This window comes from Triticum urartu, chromosome 1A (genome assembly GCF_056163025.1).
Source record: "Triticum urartu cultivar PI428250 chromosome 1A, HENAU_Tu73, whole genome shotgun sequence".
In the NCBI taxonomy this organism is placed as follows: Eukaryota; Viridiplantae; Streptophyta; class Magnoliopsida; order Poales; family Poaceae; genus Triticum; species Triticum urartu.
Window position 1 is genome coordinate 373,296,804 of NC_141873.1, and position 21,668 is coordinate 373,318,471.

The window sequence follows — 21,668 nt, forward strand, 5'->3', positions numbered from 1 at the left end:
GCCAAGGATCAGACGGCTTCCCAGTGGAAACCCGCGAGCTCGTCTGCGCGCTTCTCAATGTCTGCTCCCGCCTTCGCGACAAGCGCCTCGCGGGACTCCAGCTTGGCTTGTCGCACGCGGTAGAGCGACATCAACCTGCGCAGCAGCCGCTCCTCTTCGGGCTTGTTGCTACTGCTGCTCGGCGCATCGACCAGCTTCAGACTCGCGGAGGCAAGCACTTCCCCGTCGAAGACCTCCCCCTCGACCGGCGCCCTGGAGCTTGATGCCCAGGGGAGGTTGATGAAGACGCCTTCACCGGCTTTCAAGTAAACGCCCGGCTGGGGCTCCTCGATGCTTGGCGCTGCGGCCTCGGCGGACGGGTCGGCGGTCGGTGCAGCGCCTGGCGCTCCTGCGGCCTCTGGGACGTCAATACGATCGCCAGATCCCTCGCCAGCCGCCGCGGCGCCAGCCTTGGCGGCCTCGGCGCTGGCGGCGTCGCCACCACCGGCTGCGTCCTCAGCGGCGACCTCGGTCTCCATCCGCTCCGCAGCGGATGGGTCTGATGGCCGGCAAAGGGGGGAAGAGTCAAACAAGATCCAGCCAAAAACTCAAAGAGACCAGAAGAAGAAGAACCCAAGGGAAGATTTGAAGCAAGGAGATTACCTGCGCTGGGCTCGGTGGCCATGGTCTCTGCCGCTGGGGGGATGCTGGTGCCGTCCCTTGGCGGAGAGCTTCCCCTTGCCGGAGAGCCACCCCCTGCCGGAGAATCTCTTGCCGGAGAATTTTCCCTGGGCGGCGTTGTTGAAGCAGATGGCATGCCGGGGGCTGTCTCCGGACGCTCCTGGTGAGGCTGCTCTGCTCCTACACAAGGCAACAAGCGGATATCAGCAAAGACAAGTACCCATGCGCGCCTCACCGCGGCAAAAAGTTCACACACTTACGCTGGGGGCTGCCATGGAGGAAAGTCGCCAGGTCCGGCAAGGTTGTCTCGGGCGCGCCACCTGTTGTCGCAGTGGGCACGTCCTCGACGATGACCACCGGGGCCTTAGCTCTCTTTGCCGCTCTCTGGGCCAGAGTCCTAAAAAGGAGCAGGCTCAGGGAAAAGCAATTGAGAAGCAAGAACAACAACAAAAACCGAAGAAATGCGAGTGCAGCAAGAGAAGCTTACTCTTCTTCATCCTCCTCGTCAGAGCTCAGCGCGGAGAAGTCGAAGCCCGGCGCGCTCCCAGAGCGAGGAGGCGGAGGAGAAGCTTCCCTTGGCCTCTTAGCGGGAGCAGTGGTGGCGGTCTGAGAAGACCCCGCTCCGGCTGTCGGCACGGCACGGGAAGCGGCAGGGACCGAAGCGGTGGTCCGGCTGGACCCCGCTCCAGTTGCTGTCGTAGCATGAGGTGCTCCCGCGGCAACGGTGTTTGCCGTGGTCGAGCGCGTCACGCGGCATGGCGACTGTTGACCCACTTGCCGCTCCGCCTCATCGCCAACCTTGCGGAGACGCCTCCTGGGCGGCGTTGGGGCCTCTGATTCTGGTGGGCTGTCCGGAGGCAAGGAGGAAGAGGAGTCGACTTGCCGCGAGCTGCTCGTATCTTTGGTAGGCTCGCTCGGCTCAGCATCTTGCCCGGCAAGCCCCTCCTTGCCGGCAGACTCCCCTTGCTCGCCACAGCTCGCCACTTCTGCCGCGTCTGCTTCCGCGGAGGAGAACCCAAACTCGCCCGCGGCTGCGGCTGCCGCCGCCTCCTCCAGCCTGGTGGCGATGCGCGCCATCTCCGCGTCAGTGGTGTCGCGGGGGGGGGGCGATGCGGCGGCGGAGGAAGTCTGCGCCAACCGCGCCGACAGTGAGCCCGGCATTCCGGAGGCGCAGGATCCTAGTGACGGCGATCCCCAGCCTGTCGTCCTCCGGGGCCAGGTCGCTCCAGTCGTCGCCGCGCGCCACCGGGGTTTGACGCCGGGCGGTGAAAGGCTGCAGACTCTCCTCGACAATCCAGCACCAATCAGCCCTCCACTCCTCCCATTTGCCGCGGAACTCTCCCTCCAGATAGGTCTCCTTCTTGCCGGTCCTCGAGATCCAGGCGATCCCGCCGGATAGAGGCTCTCCTCTCTCTACTCGAGGAGTGAAGAAATGGCGGAAGAGGGCTACGTTGGGAAGAACTCCGACAAAGTTTTCGCAGAGATGCGCAAAAACTGCCATCGTCAGAACGGCGTTGGGGGTGAAGTCGAGGAGGTGGAACCCATAGGTGTTCATGATGTCGCAGAAGAAATCGGAGAAGGGCGGGCAGAGCCCGCAATAGAAGAACAACGCGAAGAAGGCGTACCCATTTGGGGCAGTCTTACAGGCGGCGGCGGGGAGAACTCTTGTGCGCGGATGCGCGCGCGTCTCCGCCGACCAGAACAGAGAATAGTCCGCCCTCATCTCCTTCGCGCCGAGCCTGGGGGGAAAACGGCCCGCGTCTTCCGCAGTGTCGTGAGTCGCTGCGCCTCGGTCGTCTTCACGGTCTTCCCCCTGTCGGCTTTCGGAGCCATGGCGGAAGCAGTGGAGGGGATCGACGGCGTTGGTGGTGCTGGCGACGGGGGAGGGCGGAGCGCTGCTCTCTCTCTCTGCTTTGGGGAGGCGAGAGGGCGGCGGAGATTTCCGAGATTGGGAACGGCAACGGGCGAATGGGCCAACTGCCCCCGCTTCCCCTCCTCTTAAAGGGGGAAGGGGGCGGACGTTCCGCATTTCGAGAGAAGGAACCCCCACGACCTCCCCCACGACGCCGCATTCAACGCATGCCGTCGGGGGGAGGGCGCGGTGGATGCGGAGGAAGACTCGGCGTAACCTAGGCCGCGCGTGCCCGTGCACTGTTTTGGGCCTGGCCCAACAGCGCTCGGCACCGTGTCTGGCCCAGGCCCGGGGGCTCCTATCGGTGTACTAAAGTAGGGGTACCCTTAGTACCCTGAACTTGTGCACGGGCAGTCGCAGCGTCCCGCGGCAAGGCCTGCCAGGTCGCTGCCAAGATCCTCCGTGGTCCCTCTGAAGACCATTCAAGAACAAAGTACTCAAGACAAGACCCCGGCAAGAGGAGCTTGCCGGGAAGAAGTCAAGACCCCGGCAAGAGGAGCTTGCCGGGAAGGCCATCAGAAGCGTCCCAAGGCCCCGGCAAGAGGCGCTTGCCGGGAAGGCCGTCCAAGGCATTCCAAGGAACTTGCCGCGGCGCGCTACGCGCCCCGACAAGGCCCAGTGAGCGACAAGCTCCCGGAAGCGACAAGTCGACGGCCGCGGCAAGGTGCTTGCCGCGGCAAGCCCCACTCCATGCCCGCGCTCCAGCACATCCACCCACGTGTCGCTCCGGGGCCCCTCCCGAGCGCACGTGGCAGGAGGCTGTGCAGCTAGGGGCGTGCGGTGGCACGCAGGCGCTGACAAGACAACCATCGTGGCAAGACGGTGGCGTCCCTAGCAGTCCCTTTCGGTGCTGTCTAGGCGACACAGACGGACATTTAATGCCCTTGTCCCCTGCCGTCAGGGTTAGGTATGATAACACTGTAGCAGCTAGCTGTGCCTACTACAGCACCTAGCTGTGCCTACCCACGGCACCCTTTCCATTTTTGCCCTTGGCCCCCGTTGCTCTATGTCGGTAACCCCTTGAGTATAAAAGGAGGCCCGTGTGCAACGTAGAGGGGGTCGGCCATTTTGAGAGCCTTGGGGTTGAGCAATTCCACATACCCACGCTCGGTCTCGCTCCCGAGCTAGAAATCAATACCAATCCACAAAGCAGGAGTAGGGTTTTACGCATCCGTGCGGCTCGAACCTGGGTAAATCGCTCGCGTGCTTCGCCTCGATTTACTCCTCGCACGACCAACCGCCCACGGGCTTCGCTTCGATCTGCTCTTTGCGCAACCTCCGCCCCCCGCCGAACCAAAAGGGACCCGGTCCGCCGGTCCCATAGGTGCCTGTGGATCAGAAACCCCGGCACTAGGATATCCCGGAGGACCCGTGTGATAATCCTAAGGTCCGCCACCCAGGCTCAAAGGGAACTGAGATATTTCATGCTAGAAACTTCCGTGTGCAGCCACAAGCTATTATGGGCTCTAGCATAGTTGAGTAAGTTGCATGACCTCTTCCAGTGGTAGGCTAGCAGATGTAGGGGATGTAGGTTGGTACAGTCTACCCGGGGTTAGAGTTAATGCTTCTGAAAGACTATGTCTCGGTCATCTGTTTCTCAAACACCATGTAGTGTGATACGTCTCCAACGTATCTATAATTTTTGATTGCTCCATGCTATGTTATCTACTGTTTTGGACTATATTGGGCTTTATTTTCCACTTTTATATTATTTTTGGGACTAACCTATTAACCGGAGGCCCAGCCCAGAATTGCTATTTTTTTGCCTATTTCAGTGTTTCGAAGAAACGGAATATCAAACGGAGTCCAAACGGAATAAAATCTTCGGGAACGTGATTTTCTCACCGAACATGATCTAGGAGACTTGGACCCTGCTCCAAGGAACAAAAGAGGCGGTCACGAGGGTGGGGGGCATGCCCCCCTGCCTCGTGGGCCCCTTGTTGCTCCTCCAGCGTACTTCTTCCTCCTATATATACACACGTACCCCCAAACGATCAGAACAGGAGCCAAAAACCTAATTCCACCGGTGCAACTTTTTGTATCCACGAGATCCCATATTGGGGCCTGTTCCGGAGCTCCGCCGGAAGAGGGCCGTCATCACGGAGGGCTTTAACATCATCATAGCCTCTCCGATGAAGTGTGAGTAGTTTACCCCAGACCTTCGGTTCCATAGTTAGTAGCTAGATGGCTTCTTCTCTCTCTTTGAATCTCAATACAAAGTTCTCCCCCTCTCTTGTGGAGATCTATTCGATGTAATCTTATTTTTGCGGTGTGTTTGTTGAGATCGATGAATTTTGGGTTTATGATCTTGTCTATCTATGAATAATATTTGAATCTTCTCTAAATTCTTTTATGTATTATTGGTTATCTTTGGAAGTCTCTTCGAATTATCCGTTTGGTTTGGCCAACTAGATTGGTAGTTCTTGCCATGGGAGAAGTGCTTAGCTTTGGGTTTGATCTTGTGGTGTCCTTACCCAGTGACAGAAGGGGCAGCAAGGCACGTATTGTATCGTTACCATCAAGGATAACAAGATGGGGTTTATTTCATATTGCATGAATTTATCTCTCTACATCATGTCATCTTGCTTAAGGTGTTACTCTGTTTTTAACTTAATACTCTAGATGCATGCTGGATAGAGGTCGATGAGTGGAGTAATAGTAGTAGATGCAGAATCGTTTCGATCTACTTGTGACGGACGTGATGCCTATATACATGATCATGCCTAGATATTCTCATAATTATGCTCAATTTTGTCAATTTCTCCACAGTAATTTGTTCACCCACTGTAGAATACTTATGCTCTTGAGAGAAGCCACTAGTGAAACCTATGGCCCCCGGGTCTATTCTCATCATATCAATCTCCATCACTTTAATCTTGCTTTGCTTTTTACTTTGCCTTTACTTTTTACTTTTCATCTTTATACCAAAAATATTATATCTATCAGATCTCACTCTTGTAAGTGACCGTGAAGGGATTGACAACCCCTAATCGCGTTGGTTGCGAGTAGCTATCGCTTTGTGCAGGTACGAGGGACTTGAGCGTGGCCTCCTACTGGATTGATACCTTGGTTCCCAAAAACTGAGGGAAATACTTACACTACTCTGCTGCATCACCCCTTCCTCTTCGGGGAAAACCAACGCAAGCTCAAGACGTAGCAAGAAGGATTTCTGGCGCCGTTGCCGGGGAGTCTACGCAAAAGTCAACATACCAAGTACCCATCACAATCCCTATCTCTCGCATTACATTATTTGCCATTTGCCTCTCATTTTCCTCTCCCCCCAATTCACCCTTGCCGTTTTATTCGCCCTCTCTCTCTCTATCCTCCCTCTCTATTTGCCTCTTTTTGTCCGTTTCTTGTTTGCTCGTATGGTTGGAATATTTGTTTATTTATTACTAAACAGAGAACTTAAGATCTATGGATCCTCATCCGCTTACCAATCTTTTTAAGGGATCCAATTATGATGAACCAATTCCTAGTGATTTGGATGCACTAGATTATCTTTATAAGCTTTTGCCTGAAATCCGTAAATCTGAAAATCGTGATGAAGTGCTCTATGAAGTGACTCATGATAGATCTTTGAATAAAAAGCATGATTGCAATGATTTTATTATAAATTCTCTTGATGACAATTGTGCTAATAAGATGCAAAACCCTAAGCTTGGGGATGCTAGTTTTGCTATATCTACTACTTGTTGCAATGATTATGATTGGGGTGATTCTTCTTATGATCCTGAAAATTTATTTAAACCCCATGATGAATATGAGATTGATAATAGTGTTTGCAATATTATTGAAAGTGGGTCTGGAGAAGTCATGACTTTAGTTAATGTTAATCCCACTAATTTGGAAGAGTGTCAACTTTGCATGCATGTGGGTCATGTTGAAAATATTTTATGTGATAGCTATTTTGTTGAATTTGCTTATGATCCTACATGTAATTACTATGAGAGAGGAAAATATGGTTGTAGAAATCTTCATGTTACTAAATTACCTCTCGTTATGTTGAGATTGCTATTGTTTCTTTCCGCTTCCTTGCATCTGCTAGTTTTTGCTTGCCTTGAGAATTTGTTTGCCTATAAGATGCCTATGCATAGGAAGTATGTTAGACTTAGATGTGTTTGTCACATGTTTTATTATGCCCTCTTTGTTCTTCAATTCTTGTCTTTCATGTGAGCATCATTAAAATTATCAATGCCTAGCTAAGAAGGCTTTAAAGAAAAGCGCTTATTGGGAGACAACCCAATATTTTTCCTTGCTTTTATTTAATAAATAAATTATTTAGCCTCTGTTTTGGTTGTGTTTTTTGTGTTTAATTAGTGTTTGTGCCAAGTAGAACCGTTGGGAAGACTTGGGGAAAGTCTTGTTGAACTTGCTGTAAAAAACAGAAACTTTAGCGCTCACGAGAACTGCTGTCATTTTTATTCGAAGAGTGATATTTAGTTAATTATTTTTTCAGATGATTAATAGATAAATTACTCACGTCCAGAAATTTATTTGAGAATTTTTGGGGTTCCAGATCTTGTGCTAACTAGAGATTACTACATACTGTTCTGTTTTTGACTGATTCTGTTTTTCGTGTGTTGTTTGCTTATTTTGATGAATCTATGGCTAGTAAAATAGTTTATAATCCATAGAGAAGTTGGAATACAGGAGGTTTAACACCAACATAAATAAAGAATGAGTCCATTGCAGTATCTTGAAGTGTTCTTTTGTTTTCTTTCGCTAACGGAGCTCACGAGTTTTCTATTTTGAGTTTTGTGTTGTGAAGTTTTCAAGTTTTGGGTGAGTTCTTTTGATGGATCATGGAACAAGGAGTGGCAAGAGAATAATCTTGGGGATGACCATGGCACCCCCAAGATAATCCAAGGACACCAAAAAGTCAAAGCTTGGGGATGACCCGGAAGGCATCCCCTCTTTCGTCCACTTCCATCGGTAATTTACTTGGAGCTATATTTTTATTCACCAACATGATATGTGTTTTGCTTAGAGCGTCTTGTATTATTTGTGTCTTTGTGTCTTAGTATTCCATAATAATCCTTGCTGTACACATTTTCTGAGAGAGCCATACATGAATTAAAATTTGATAGAATACTCTATGTGCTTCACTTATATCTTTTGAGCTAAGTAGTTTTGCTCTATGTGCTTCACTTATATCTTTTGAGCTAGTTAATTTTGCTCTATGTGCTTCACTTAATATTTTGAGCGTTATAATTTTGCTCTATGTGCTTCACTTAGATATTTTAGAGAACGGTGGTGGATTTGTTTTAAAGAAACTATTGATCTCTCATGCTTCACTTAAATTATTTTGAGAGTCTCTTAATAGCATGGTAATTTGCTTAATAATAATATGCTTGGTATTCAAGATTTGTGAAACTTTCTTTTGAGTGTGTTGAATACTAAGAAAAGATTGAAGCATCATAATTGTTTTGAGATATGGAGGTGATAATATTAAAGTCATGCTAGTTGAGTAGTTGTGAATTTAAAGAATACTTGTGTTAAGGTTTGTGATTCCCGTAGCATGCACGTATGGTGAACCGTTATGTGACGAAGTAGGAGCATGATTTATTTATTGATTGTCTTCCTTATGAGTGGCGGTCAGGGACGAGCGATGGTCTTTTCCTACCAATCTATCCCCCTAGGAGCATGCGCATAATACTTTGCTTTGATAACTTCTAGATTTTTGCAATAAGTATATGAGTTCTTTATGACTAATGTTGAGTCCATGGATTATACGCACTCTCACCCTTCCACCTTTGCTAGCATCTCTAATACCGCGCACCTTTCACCGGTATCATACACCTACCATATACCTTCCTCAAAACAGCCACCATACCTACCTATTATGACATTTCCATAGCCCATCATGACACATTCATCATTGTCATATTGCTTAGCATGATCATGTAGTTGACATAGTATTTGTGGCGAAGCCACCGTTCATAATTTCTTCATACTTGTCACTCTTGATTCATTGCATATCCCGGTACACCGCTGGAGGCATCCATATAGAGTCATACTTTGTTTTAGAATCGAGTCGTAATCATTGAGTTGTAGATAAATAAAAGTGTTATGATCATCATTCAATAGAGCATTGTCCCAATAAAAAAAGAGAAAGTCCAAAGAAAAAAGAAGGCCAAAAAAATAAAATAAATAAAAAGGGGCAATGCTACTATCTTTTTTTCCACACTTGTGCTTCAAAGTAGCACCATGATATAGCGAGTCTCATATATTGTGCTTCAAAGTAGCACCATGTTCTTCATATAGAGAGTCTCATATGTTGTCACTTTCATATACTAGTGGGAATTTTTCATTATAGAACTTGGCTTGTATATTCCAATGATGGGCTTCCTCAAATTGCCCTAGGTCTTCGTGAGCAAGCAAGTTGGATGCACACCCACTAGTTTCTTTTGTTGAGCTTTCATTCATTTATAGCTCTAGTGCATCCGTTGCATGGCAATCCCTACTCACTCACATTGATATCTATTGATGGGCATCTCCATAGCCCGTTGATACGCCTAGCTGATGTGAGACTATCTTCCCCTCCTTTTTGTCTTCTCCACAACCACCATTCTATTCCACCTATAGTGCTATATCCATGGCTCACGCTCATGTATTGCGTGAAGATTGAAAAAGTTTTGAAAAAGTTAGAGTATGAAACAATTGCTTGGCTTGTCATCGGGGTTGTGCATGATTTAAATACTTTGTGTGGTGAAGATGGAGCATAGCCAGACTATATGATTTTGTAGGGATAACTTTCTTTGGCCATGTTATTTTGAGAAGACATAATTGCTTTGTTAGTATGCTTGAAGTATTATTATTTTTTATGTCAATATAAATCTTTGTCTTGAATCTTTCTAATCTGAATATTCATACCACAATTAAGAAGATTTGCATTGAAATTATGCCAAGTAGCACTCCGCATCAAAAATGCTCTTTTTATCATTTACCTACTCGAGGATGAGCAGGAATTAAGCTTGGGGATGCCTGATACGTCTCCAACTTATCTATAATTTTTGATTGCTCCATGCTATATTATCTACTGTTTTGGAGTATATTGGGCTTTATTTTCCACTTTTATATTATTTTTGGGACTAACCTATTAACCGGAGGCCCAGCCCAGAATTGCTGTTTTTTTTGCCTATTTCAGTGTTTCGAAGAAACGGAATATCAAACGGAGTCCAAATGGAATAAAATCTTCGCAACGTGATTTTCTCACCGAACGTGATCTAGGAGACTTGGACCCTGCTCCAAGGAACAAAAGAGGCGGTCACGAGGGTGGGAGGTGCGCCCCCTGCCTCATGGGCCCCTCGTTGCTCCTCCGGCGTACTTCTTCCTCCTATATATACACACGTACCCCCAAACGATTAGAACAGGAGCCAAAAACCTAATTCCACCGCTGCAACTTTCTATATCCATGAGATCGCATCTTGGGGCCTTTTCCGGAGCTCCGCCGGAAGAGGGCCGTCATCACGGAGGGCTTCTACATCATCATAGCCTCTCCGATGAAGTGTGAGTAGTTTACCTCAGACCTTCGGGTCCATAGTTAGTAGCTAGATGGCTTCTTCTCTCTCTTTGAATCTCAATACAAAGTTCTCCCCCTCTCTTGTGGAGATCTATTCGATGTAATCTTCTTTTTGCAGTGTGTTTGTTGAGACCGATGAATTGTGGGTTTATGATCAAGTCTATCTATGAATAATATTTGAACCTTCTCTAAATTCTTTTATGTATGATTGGTTATCTTTGCAAGTCTCTTCGAATTATCCGTTTGGTTTGGCCAACTAGATTGGTAGTTCTTGCCATGGGAGAAGTGCTTAGCTTTGGGTTCGATCTTGCGGTGTCCTTACCCAGTGACAGAAGGGGCAGCAAGGCACGTATTGTATCGTTGCCATCGAGGATAACAAGATGGGGTTTATTTCATATTGCATGAATTTATCTCTCTACATCATGTCATCTTGCTTAAGGCATTACTCTGTTTTTAACTTAATACTCTAGATGCATGCTGGATAGCGGTCGATGAGTGGAGTAATAGTAGTAGATGCAGAATCGTTTCGATCTACTTGTGACGGACGTGATGCCTATATACATGATCATGCCTAGATATTCTCATAACTATGCTCAATTCTGTCAATTGCTCAACAGTAATTTGTTCACCCACCGTAGAATACTTATGCTCTTGAGAGAATCCACTAGTGAAACCTATGGCCCCCGGGTCTATTCTCATCATATCAATCTCCATCACTTTAGTCTTGCTTTGCTTTTTACTTTGCCTTTACTTTTTACTTTTCATATTTATACCAAAAATACCAAAAATATTATATCTATCAGATCTCACTCTCGTAAGTGACCATGAAGGGATTGACAACCCCTAATCGCGTTGGTTGCGAGTAGCTATCGCTTTGTGCAGGTACGAGGGACTTGAGCGTGGCCTCCTACTGGATTGATACCTTGGTTCTCAAAAACTGAGGGAAATACTTACGCTAGTCTGCTGCATCATCCCTTCCTCTTTGGGGAAAACCAACGCAAGCTCAAGACGTAGCATAGTGCGAGAAATCGATCGTTTGTAATATAGCAGGGTTTTTACGCCCAAACTACGGATGTCGTGTTCTCCACAGGGATCTAGAACTTCGAAGCACACACTCGAAACATTCAGAACAACCGGACAGATGAATCAAACAGTAGTGACAACAAGCAATTACTAGAGCAAGGTAAAACAAAAATAATATGCAGCAAAGGTAAATGGTTCAGACATCACACACAACTCAAGCAACCAATAAAAGAGACAGCAGCTCACAGGAGTATAACAACTAACTTAATATCCACCAAGTGCAACAACAATTCAGCAAGAACAAACACATAAGGGATCTCACACATACAGTAACAGAATACGAACTAACACATGACAAGTACGAACTGAACATATTATCAGTAGCATAGAGTAGATGATGGATCTATCTCAAACATCACAGGCAGCAGAACAATATTACAAGTTGAACCACCTAGTTTTCTCACGGACACATCAACAGTTAACTGAGATTCAGATTACAAGCTACAGAATATTCAGAGCAAAAATTCAGAAAACTACAGTAAGAGAAAAGAGATTCAGAGTTGTCTCCTGGGCTGTAGATGTTGTGGGCGAAGGAGAGCAGCAGGGACGAAGACGATCAGTGAAGCCAAGTTGGAGAGGATCAGCAAGGGGTCGTTGGAGAGGATCCACAGCTCCGTTTCTTGAGGTTGAAGACGAGGAAGTGCAGCAGGTTGGCGTCGTCATTGGAGAGAAGTGGTGGATCGGGCGTCTCCACCAATCTCCCGGCGACCTCTTCTCCCTTTCTCTCCTTCGATCTGGTTCTTCTGCTCGTTCCCCTCAATCCCCTGCTTCGATCTGGTGGTGGTTGAGTGGTGGAAGGTAGCGAGGAGTTGGAGAGCAGCAGGTCGGCGATCAGGGGCGGCAGCAAGGTGGAACGGCCTCCGATCTCCTCTTCTTCTTCCTTCCCTCGACCCCCCTTTTCTTGCCTGATTCGATCTGGTGGTAGGTGAGTCGTGGAAGGCAGCGAGGAGTTGGGGAGAAAAAGGCAGTCGGTCTGATCCTTTTCTTTCCTTCGACGCCCTCAACTCCTCTTCTTTCTTGTGGTCTTGCACGTGGGATCAGATATGCCTCTCGCTGGTCACGCCAGACCAGCCCCTTCTCACGCGCCCAAGTAGACATCTGCTCTTCTTTGTCTGACTAGGTGCGTAGGTTCTTTTCAGCTCGCCCCTTCTAGTTCTAACTTTTCGCACAAGATGATCCCCAGCTTGAAGGTTATAAACACTTTCGATGAAGTTTAGGTGCCTAAACGCACCAGTCCTGCAAGATATGAATAAGTGTTGTAAAAATATCATAATAAGAATATTTCAATAAGAATGAATACTTTATAAGTAAAAACTGTGGTCCAAGGTTTGATTTGTTATGCAGAAAGGCTTGAAATACAATATGAATGAATGTGCTATCAATTTCCCCCACACCCAGATCTTTGCTTGTCCTCAAGTAAAGAAAAATGATGATGACACTACCCACACTGCCTAGTAAAGATGCACTTTTGGATGGATAGTAATTCCGACAATACTAGAACTAGGCAACTGTACTCTACTGATGCTAAATTGTGATAAGCAATAATTTATAACACACTGTAAATGTTCCAAGTCAATGACCTTGAGTGAAAGTGAATCCGAATAATCAAGAGTTGGCTGTGTCTTCAGTCCTAAGATAAGCTGGGACCCCAAAATCAATTTATAAGACAAGTTACTTATTGAATTTAAGGCACAAGTGATGATATTATATCAATCTCACCAAAGGAACATACCACCGATCCCGAGAACATGGTATACACCTGGCTCGACCAATTATTAGAATTCTTTTGTTATTGTCTCCCCAAAGGAACATACCACCGATCCAGAGAACATGGTATACACCTGGTTCGACAATTGTAGCATTTTTTGTTATAAAAGTTTTACAGCCCAATCTACCAGATTTCACAAGCCACCGATCCAGGGAACATGACCTGCTACTGTAGGTCGATCGGACTTAAATTATTACAAATATCTTATTTATTTATACTAAAATTACTTAGCTAAAGTAAAACATGAGTAATTGAAAGAGAAATCCATAGCTAATGGCACTGTTTTTCACAGACTACAGATCCAGAGATCATAGTTACTACTTAAGTGCCACCAGCTACTTAGCTTAACTTGGGACAGTTAGACACATCACATCAATTCATCAATAAGTTTCACTTAGACTCAAGGCATTCCCATTGAACATTTACACGGAGGTATAAAGTATTCATTATCACAATTTACCATAAGAAGAATACATCTGCATAGTTTTAGTATTAAGAGAATCAACAATCTTCTTGAGGTGAATCCTACTTTGCAGTGATGAGTAACGTGTCACAATGCAGAAAAAGAAAGATTTTCAATGCAAATAAATACCAGTCCTCATACTGAATTTTCTAAAGGTTGCTTCAAGTGGAACAGAATCACCTGGTAAATCTTCTCCCCTAGTTTCTTCTCTCCACTCTTCCCTGTTTGTGTTCCATGTTTGTGCTCCCCTTGCCTTTATTCGCTGAAAAAGAAAGAAATAAACACATAAAAACTTTTCTATGAAAACTAAATAGAAAAAGAACTTATTAAAGATTCAGGTTTCCTCCTGAAAAGCGCTTGTTTTAGGTCTTTAGCTCGACCATGTCTCTTCAGTGGGGGTCAGGGTCCTGCAGGGATTGACATCACCCCTTGGCTCCCCTCGCCTTCTTGAATTTCCTTCTCCAGGTCTTGATCTTCGCTTGCATTCTCATCTTCAGAAATCAGAGGTGTGTCTCCAGGGATATAGGGCTTCAGTCTTTGGCCGTTTACAAGGAAGAGACCTCCAGAAGTACTTTGCACTTGGATAGGACCACTTTTCAGAATCTTCTTCACCTTGCAAGGGCCATACCATCTTGACTTGAATTTACCGGGAAATAAATGAAACCTCATATCGTAGACCAATACCAACTGTCCAAGATGAAATTCTTTCCTCAATATATGCTTATCATGCCAGATCTTGGTCTTTTCTTTGTAAATTCTTGCACTCTCGTAAGAGTCAGCTCCCAGTTCTTCCATTTCACAGAGTTGAAGTTTTCTATGTTTTCCAGCTGTATCAAGGTCCATATTGAGTTTCCTTATTTCCCATTGAGCTTTGTGTTCAAGTTCAACGGGTAGATGACATGCTTTTCCATATATTAACCTGAATGGTGACATTCCAATTGGTGTTTTATAAGCTGTCCTATATGCCCAAAGTGTGTCTGGTAATTTCAGTACCCCATCAGACCTTGACTTTGATACTACCTTCTCGAGGATAGCCTTTATTTCTCTATTAGAGAGCTCCACCTGTCCATTTGCTTGTGGGTGATATGGAGTTGTAATTCTGTGATTATGAACTCCATATTTTGCTGAGAGAGATTCTAGTTGGGAGTTGTTGAAATGCATTCCTCCATCACTGATAACAATCCGTGGCACACCAAATCTTGGAAAGGTCACTTGCTTAAATAAATTGCAAACTGACTTGGAATCAGCGTTGACGGTTGGTACAGCCTCAACCCATTTTGACACATAGTCCACTGCCACCAATATGTATTTGTACCCTTTTGATGATGGCAAGGGTCCAACATAATCAATTCCCCATACATCAAAGAGCTCTACTTCAAGAATTCCTTTTTGAGGCATCTCTTGCCTTTTTGAAATCTTTCCAGTTCTCTGACAAGGATCACAAGCTTCAATATAGGAATGTACATCCTTGAATAAAGTTGGCCAATAAAATCCTGCTTGCAAAATTTTTGCTTGAGTCTTTCGAGTACTTGCATGACCTCCATAAGGGGATGAATGGCAATGATAGATCACACTTTTAGTTTCACCTTTCGGCAAGCATCTTCGAACAATACCATCAACACAATGCTTGAATAAGTAAGGTTCATCCCAAAAGAAGTGCTTCATATCTGATAGGAATTTTTTCTTCTTTTGATACCCAAAATCTGTAGGAACTTTGTTACAGACCAGATAATTAACTATATCTGCGTACCATGGTGTATAGTTTTGTATACTAGTCACTTGCATAAGATTGATCCCTGGTGAAACATCATTGATTGGCAAGGAGTCTAATGCATTGTTTTGCAATCTCGACAAGTGATCTGCCACAACATTTTCAGCTCCTTTCTTGTCCTTGATTTCCATATCAAATTCTTGAAGCAAGAGTATCCGTCTAATTAACCTTGGCTTGGCTTCTTTCTTGCTGAGTAGATATCTTATTGCAGCGTGGTCTGTATAAACTACACAATGAGATCCCACAAGATATTGCCTGAATTTGTCGAAAGCATACACTACTGCCAACAACTCCTTTTCGGTGGTTGTGTAATTAGCTTGAGCATCATCAAGTGTTTTGCTAGCATAGTATATTACATGCAAATCTTTTCCTTTTCTTTGTCCAAGTACCGCACCTACAGCAAAGTCACTTGCATCACACATTATCTCAAATGGTAATTCCCAGTCAGGGGGTTGCACTACTGGAGCTGTGACCAATGCTTCTTTGAGCAAGTTGAAGGATTTTTCACATTCTGCATCAAAGTTGAACTTAACATCATTGTTTAGGAGATTAGTGAGGGGTTTGGCTATCTTGGAGAAATCCTTTATGAATCTTCTATAGAATCCAGCATGTCCCAAAAAGCTCCTGACTCCCTTCACATTTACAGGTGGTGGGAGTTTTGATATTACTTCAACTTTTGCTGGATCAACCTCAATTCCTCTTTTAGACACCAAATGTCCCAAAATAATTCCTTCCCTTACAAGAAACTGACACTTCTCCCAGTTTAGGACTAGATTGTGTTCTGAACACCTCTGAAGAACTGCTGCCAGATTATTCAAGCAATCTTCATAACTTTTTCCAACGACTGTAATATCATCTATGAACACCTCCACTTTGATTCCTATCATATCAGAGAATATAGAGAGTACAAATCTTTGAAATGTTGGGGGTGCATTACAAAGTCCATAAGCTAGTCTTTTGTAAGCAAATGTTCTATATGGGCAAGTGAAAGTTGTTTTATCTTGATCATCCGGGTGAATTGGGATTTGCAAGAATCCTGAATACCCATCTAAGCAGCAGAAATATTCATGCCCAACAAGCCTTTCTAGCATTTGGTCAATAAAAGGTAAAGGAAAATGGTCCTTCCTTGTTACTTCATCTAATTTTCTGAAATCATTGACCATTCTCCACCCTGTGACAGTCCTACTAGGAATCGTTTGCCCTTGTTCGTTTTCAATGACAGTTATTCCTCCTTTTTTGGGCACCATATGAATGGGGCTCACCCACTCGCTGTCTGAAATTGGGTATATGATATCAGCAGAGAGCAATTTAAGAATCTCCTTTTTGACAAACTCTTGTAGATGGGGATTTAACCTTCTTTGACTTTCTCTAATTGGCACACTACTTTCTTTCAAGTAAATCCTGTGAGAGCAGACAGCAGGATTTATCCCTTTCATATCATCAATCGAATATCCAATAACATCTTTGTACTTTTGCAAAACTGCTTGAAGCCCTTTTATTTGCATTTCCGTCAACTCACTGTTTACGATAATTGGCCACTGGTTTTCATTGTCCAAGAATACATACTTCAAACTTTCTGGAAGTTGTTTCATTTCTATTTGCCTTGGTTGCATCTTCTCTAATGACCTTGCACTCCTTTCCAACATGCTCACAGGTCTGATTTCCTCATATCTAATTTCACTATTATCCTCCTCAACTACTTCACCATAATTTCTTCCATACCTCTCTTCATAACCTTCTTCCACACATTTCTGTAATGTATCAATTCTGTAGCAGTGTTCTTCTCCTTGCGAAACATGTGTTGCATGCTTCATGTCAAACTCCACCTTTTCATTTCCAAACCTCAAGCTCAATTTAGCTTCTTCGACATCAATAAGTGCACCAGCTGTGGCCAAAAATGGTCTTCCAAGAATCACAGCCTCACTCTTGTCCTCCATATCTAGCACTACAAAGTCAACCGGATAAGCAAACTTCCCAACTTTGATTGGAACATCCTCAAGAATTCCAACAGGTCTCCTGTATGTTCTGTCGGCTAACTGAAGAGTTATGGATGTTGGATTTAATTCTCCCAAGAACATCCTTTTGCTAACTGAATGTGGTAACACACTAACACTTGAGCCCAAGTCACATAGATCACTGTAAGTTTTGTTTCCAATCACACATGGTACACAAAAACTTCCTGGATCATCCAATTTTTCAGGCATGGAATTCTGAATTATTGCACTGCATTCCTTTGATAGAGTTACAACTTCTGGCTCAGACATGCTTCTTTTCTTTGTTAATAATTCCTTGAAATATTTGGCATACATCGGAACATGCAAGACAACTTCAAGAATAGGAATAGTAATCTGAACTCCTTTCATAGTTTCCAAAAATTTGGCAAATTGCTTGTCATCTTTGGGTTTGTTGAACCTCTCAGGAAAGGGAATGTTGTTGGTTGTTATTGCTTCCTCTAGCAAAGGCTCAACTCTTGTTTGAAAACCAGGAAATTTGACTTCAGTTTCAATTCGATTATCAACTTCTTTCTCCTTTATTTTCTCTAATGATGTTGAAGGTGAAGTTCCGGATGAACTTGGCCTCATAGCAGGAGGCACATATGTCTTCGGAATAGGAAGTAATGGTCTTGTCATGGCTCCACTCCTTATAGTCACTGCATCAACTGAAGATATCGCCCCACAGTGAGCTTTCGGGTTTGGAATTGGTTGAGCAGGCAGCCTTGCTTCATTTTCTCCCACCATACTATCCATTTTGCTCACAAGCATCTTAACAGAATCTTTTAAGCCATTAACTTCATTTGCCATCTTGTTCATTAATTCCAACTGCATCTTCATGATTTCCTCCATTCCATTTGACTGAACATTTTGTTGTTCATTCTGCCTCGGCACTTCAAATTGACTTGGATGATTTGGTGGTCGATTTCCTTGTACTGTCGATCCACTTGCATATGACTGATTGTTCTTGTACGACAAGTTTGGATGGTTCCTCCAAGAAGGATTATAGCTATTTGAGAATGTACCTTGACCTTGAGCATAACTTACTTCTGAAACCGATGATCCAATTGCTGAATAGAAGGTACATTCTGTTGAAGGATGACCTTCTTGGCCACATACATCACACATTTGAGGCACACTTACTGAAGCTACGGAGGTACCGATGCAATTTGACATGATATTATCCATCTTCTTGTTCAAGATGTCAATCTGAGCCGCCATGCTATCATTTGCAGACACATTATACACACCAGGATGTGGCGGTGCTATTGCTCTTTCACTTGACCATTGGAAATGATGGGACGCCATGCTTTCAATCAATGCAAATGCTTCATCAAGGGTTTTGTTCATGATTCCTCCTCCAGCAGCAGAATCGACAAAAGCTCTGGTTTGAGTGGACAGTCCTTTGTAAAAGGTTTGTAACACCAGCCATCTTTCTAAACCATGATGAGGACACATTCTGATTAAAGAGTTGAATCTTTGCCATGCCTCATACAAACTTTCTCCATCATATTGAGTAAACCTTGTTAACTTGTCCCTGTATTCAGCAGCTTTTGTTGGTGGAAAGTATCTCTCAAGAAATGTCTGCAGTAAAGTCTCCCAAGTATCCTTCAGATGTTCAGGCAATGAGTGAAGCCATACTCTTGCTCCATCTCTTAAGGAAAATGGGAATAGTGATAATCTGATAGCACTCGGTGAAACTCCATTTTGCTTGAGGGTGTTACAATACTCCAAGAAAGTCCTGATATGCTCATGAGGGTCTTCTAAAGCTGTCCCACCAAATCTGGACTGTTGTACCATGTTAATCAGAGCAGGCTTCAATTCAAAATTGTTCGCCTGAATAATTGGTTGCACCATTTCTCCTGGTATCCCATGATCTCTTGGGATCCACAAGTCCCTCAGCAAAGGTACTGGATCAGGCATCTTTTCTTCTTCTCGATCTTGCAAAGATTCAGCAACTTCAAACCGTGTTTGATTCTCTCTTCTTCTTCTCAATAAAGTCCTTTCAATTTCTGGATCAAATGGCTCTAGTGAATATTCAGGATGAAGCATAAGACAATTTCCTGTAAAAGTTCCTGAAATTGACACATGCTAGTTTCTCTCAAAACTGCAGCCAATGTTAGGAAATTGTTAGTTGCCAGCAATACTACATAATCGACCTAAAATAAATTCTGATCTGCTTCTACTAATGTGCTAATGAAATTTAAATCCCCGGCAACGGCGCCAAAATGATCGTTTGTAATATAGCAGGGTTTTTACGCCCAAACTACGGATGTCGTGTTCTCCATAGGGATCTAGAACTTCGAAGCACACACTCGAAACATTCAGAACAACCGGACAGATGAATCAAACAGTAGTGACAACAAGCAATTACTAGAGCAAGGTAAAACAAAAATAATATGCAGCAAAGGTAAATGGTTCAGACATCACACACAACTCAAGCAACCAATAAAAGAGACAGCAGCTCACAGGAGTATAACAACTAACTTAATATCCAGCAAGTGCAACAACAATTCAGCAAGAACGAACACATAAGGGATCTCACACATACAGTAACAGAATACTAACTAACACATGACAAGTACGAACTGAACATATTATCAGTAGCATAGAGTAGATGATGGAACTATCTCAAACATCACAGGTAGCAGAACAATATTACAAGTTGAACCACCTAGTTTTCTCACGGACACATCAACAGTTAACTGAGATTCAGATTACAAGCTACAGAATATTCAGAGCAAAAATTCAGAAAACTACAGTAAGAGAAAAGAGATATAGAGTTGTCTCCTGGGCTGTAGATGTTGTGGGTGAAGGAGAGCAGCAGGGACGAAGACGATCAGCGAAGCCAAGTTGGAGAGGATCAGCAAGGGGTCGTTGGAGAGGATCCACAGCTCCGTTTCTTGAGGTTGAAGACGAGGAAGTGCAGCAGGTTGGCGTCGTCGTTGGAGAGAAGTGGTGGATCGGGCGTCTCCACCAATCTCCCGGTGACCTCTTCTCCCTTTCTCTCCTTCGATCTGGTTCTTCTGCTCGTTCCCCTCAATCCCCTGCTTCGATCTGGTGGTGGTTGAGTGGTGTAAGGTAGCGAGGAGTTGGAGAGCAGCAGGTTGGCGATCAGGGGCGGCAGCAAGGTGGAACGGCCTCCGATCTCCTCTTCTTCTTCCTTCCCTCGACCCCCCTTTTCTTGCCTGATTCGATCTGGTGGTAGGTGAGTCGTGGAAGGCAGTGAGGAGTTGGGGAGAAAAAGGTAGTCGGTCTGATCCTTTTCTTTCCTTCGACACCCTCAACTCCTCTTCTTTCTTGTGGCCTTGCGCGTGGGATCAGATATGCCTCTCGCTGGTCGCGCCAGACCAACCCCTTCTCACGCACCCAAGCAGACATCTGCTCTTCTTTGTCTGACTAGGTGCGTAGGTTCTTTTCAGCTTGCCCCTTCTAGTTCTAACTTTTCGCACAAGATGATCCCCAGCTTGAAGGTTATAAACACTTTCGATGAAGTTTAGGTGCCTAAACGCACCAGTCCTACAAGCTATGAATAAGTGTTGTAAAAATATCATAATAAGAATATTTCAATAAGAATGAATACTTTATAAGTAAAAACTGTGGTCCAAGGTTTGATTTGTTATGGCTTGAAATACAATATGAATGAATGTGCTATCAGAAATCCAATGGAGGAGATCGAGTCTTGTGCGGAAAAGTGCGCAAACCTCTGCAGAGTGTACAATCTAATCATGGTTAGCCGTGTCCCCGGTTATGGACATCTTGACTATCTAGTACTTGGATTATCATATGTATCTCATCAATCTAATTTAATATTGTTGGGGTGATAATTACTTTTAATTGGGATTGAGTTGGAGGAACCTTCTCAATGATATTTCAACTACCATGATAGTTAAATAAAATCTATTCCTTTGTTGTAGGAAAAAATTGGCTTTTCGCAAAACTATAACCATAGAGCCTTTCCACCAGCCAAATATGCATGTAGTGATAGCATTATTCAGTTCTTGCTCTACTGTGTTATATTGCCAGCATATTCCATGTGCTGATCCGTTTTCGGGCTGCAACGTATTATGTTGCAGACTTTTCAGACGGGGAGTAAGGTTCGTTAGGTCGTTGCCGTGCAGCTCAGCTATGCCGTTGGAGTTGACGGACTCACTTTATCTTCCAAGCCTTCTGTTGTTATCGTATTAGATGGCCCTAAGCCATATTTTATTGTCATAAGTTCTCTTTTGAGACATTCAATGTAATAAGTGTGTGATTGCTACTCTATTATAAATCCTTCGAGTACTGTGTGTGTCAGCATTACCGATCCAGGGATGACACTGAAGCACAGAGACTTGACCGTTTGAGGTCAGGTCGCTACAAGATGGTATCAGAGGACACGCTGAGTGTAGGACACGACCACTAAGCTAAAGCCCTAGATCACTACTCTCTTCTCATTTCTGACTCCTCTCCATCTTCTACTCTTTAGGATGGCGGATGCAAGGAACAAGTTTGC

The 21,668-nt window shown here is 44.6% G+C and overlaps 1 non-coding gene across 1 annotated transcript; it reads left to right on the forward strand.

Moving 5' to 3' along the window:
* The first annotated feature begins 18,611 nt into the window (after nt 1–18,611).
* LOC125533271 (small nucleolar RNA R71) lies at nt 18,612–18,718 on the forward strand. The gene has a single exon (XR_007294201.2). It is a non-coding gene; the product is annotated as a small nucleolar RNA R71 (small nucleolar RNA).
* Nucleotides 18,719–21,668: the final 2,950 nt, after the last annotated feature.